Raw genomic sequence first — 2,641 nt, forward strand, 5'->3', positions numbered from 1 at the left:
TAACAAATCTTGATATAAATGCACCCAAACAAGAGATTTTAAGCTATAAAATGCTTTTTTTTAAATCTCGATACGATCATTTTTCACAAAGTTACAGCCTTCCAAAAATTACTAAAAAATTTATAAAATTTTTTGTTCCTTTAATTTTTTGCGTAAGTGTATAACATTTTCAACATGTAACTTCCAACACGGCGTCTTAGGTGGGGTATACGATAGACAGACCTAACCACTGATCTCTATATAACTGGATAGAGCATCCTGTATTTAAGAAATGACAATATTTGAAGCATATACTAACGCCACCAAATGAATGGCTTAAACTAAATTATGTCATACGGCCCATGCGCGAATGTAACTATTAGAAGTAGGGATGGTCATTTTTCAACCGTAAATTTACCTCCTGTTTTAAAATTTAACCTAAGAAATATACTCGCAGATGCAGCATATCGTTCACGTTTCTCGTCCAAACAGTTTATTATTATGCGAGTGAAATTTATAAAACAAAGTGATTATTTTGAGAACAGTGAAATTTTAGATTGAGTTCATATAAAAAACTAAAAAAATGCGATCGTGTGTATTCTGTAAAAAAAAAAGATAGAAAATCAAACGATTTATCTTTTTTTAAGTAAGTACCACAAAAATTTGAGTTTATAATTATTTTACTTCTTCATTCAAATAAAATTTTCTTTCAAGTCGTTTTAATTTAACATTTATATAACAAAATTTATCAATTACAGAAAAACACGTGGTTAATAATTTTATTTTAAGTTTATATATATATATATATATATATATATATATATATATATATATATATATATATATATATATATATATATATATATGTTGAATAAACTTTAAATAAAATTTATAATTGACCACGTGTTTTCTTGTAGTTGACAAATTTTTTGATGTAAATGTTAAATTGAAACGACTTGAAAGAAAATTTTATTTGAATGAAGAAGTAAAATAATTATGAAAAAATTATGAACTTAAACATTAATATATATATAAACTCATATGAATCATTGCTAATCTAATATATTGACATTTAAAATAGATTTCCAGCAGATGAGAAAGTTCTCCAGCTCTGGATAAAAAATATGAACTACGAGCCAAATTGGAAACCGTCAAAATATCATCATTTATGTTCTCAACATTTTTCAAGCCAGTGCTTAGATTTTCGTGATCAACTTTTTCGTTTGCGAAAAGGCAGTATTCCAACGATTTTTGATGGACATAATGAGAACTTACATCACAATTATCGTCAGATATTGGAAAGCAACAATCTGAATCGTCAGGATTCTGATCGTTTACAAAAAAGTAAATTCCTTTAACTTTTTTATGTATATGATTAATCAAATATTATTGTAACATTCATCTTAATATAGCATATATTTTCTACAATTTATTTTTGTAGGACCAAAATTGCAAGACGGCGAAAATTTTTTGCAAGTGATAACAAGTTATGTTTACATGCTCGTTGTTGATTAGTTTTATTGATGATCACATATTTATTGTATTTTATATCAAATGATTATTCTTTGTATTTAGACGTTAAACTGATTTAACAGTTTTCGAAGAAATTTTGTATGTTTACATACTGTTGGTTAGTTTTATTGATAATTTTATATTTGTTTGCGTATTCACGTTTAAGTATTTATTGCTCTTATTTTCTGTCATTTTGACATAGTTCAGTCAATATCTTATATGTACGGCTGTGATTTTTAGAAAATATAATTTTGTTTGAATAGAGTAAGGCTCGATGTTATTGATGTAACTGAAAAGTTTTTATTTACACTCAGAAGCACAGATTTATAAATCATATTGTTTTTTGATATTTTAAATAATATCATCGTTTAAAAAAATTTTATTATAGTGAAATATATTTTGAATCAAAATTATTATCTGTTTAATTATTTGAATTCCCAAAAGAGACAAAATTGAATGAATTCTGTTAACGTATTAATATTTATGAAAAATTCATTATAATTTTTACGATAGAAACAACTTAACTAGTTATATTTAAAAAAAAAGCTAATATGGAATTGAAATTATACTCATTACTATTTTTTATTGTTATTATCAGTTAATTTACTATGATAAATTGCCATTATTTTTTTCGATTCCAATTTTCGACTTGAAACTATAGAATCCTGATCGAGGTCTAATGTACTCCACTCGCAACTCTACTTTTCTTTATAGAAATTTTTCATTGCATTTGTACATTCTTCTAATTTTCATTGCAGACCATACAGCCACATTAATCACAATTCTGGAAGCTGAGGATTCAGAATCTTCAATGTGTTTGTAGGAGGAACAAAAATCACGAAATCAATTTGCCGTTTAATATTTTCAAGGCGGAATGAATTTACGTATAATAAATTATAAAGAGTAAACAGATCATGTTTAATTTCACTTATCCTGTATTTGTCTTTCGAGACAATTCTTTACAATTTTTTTCTAGTTTGTATTAATACAAATAAAAAAAAAAAAAAAAAAAAATTTTATCATGGAAATTCAAACACGGCATTTATTGAATTTTGAAATTTGCGTTTGTTATAAAAATTGAGAACACTTTTGTTTGCTCAGTGTACAAAAAAATCAGATTGCAAATGTAGCAGAAATACGACAACTTTTT

At 25.4% G+C, this 2,641-nt stretch overlaps 1 long non-coding RNA gene across 1 annotated transcript; it reads left to right on the forward strand.

The window, feature by feature from the left end:
* Positions 1–524: 524 nt before the first annotated feature.
* On the forward strand, positions 525–2,354 carry LOC128667462 (uncharacterized). Its single transcript, XR_008403415.1, has 3 exons — positions 525–625; positions 1,061–1,323; positions 2,250–2,354. It is a non-coding gene; the product is annotated as an uncharacterized LOC128667462 (long non-coding RNA).
* Positions 2,355–2,641: the final 287 nt, after the last annotated feature.

This window comes from Microplitis demolitor, chromosome 3 (assembly GCF_026212275.2).
Source record: "Microplitis demolitor isolate Queensland-Clemson2020A chromosome 3, iyMicDemo2.1a, whole genome shotgun sequence".
NCBI lineage: Eukaryota > Metazoa > Arthropoda > Insecta > Hymenoptera > Braconidae > Microplitis > Microplitis demolitor.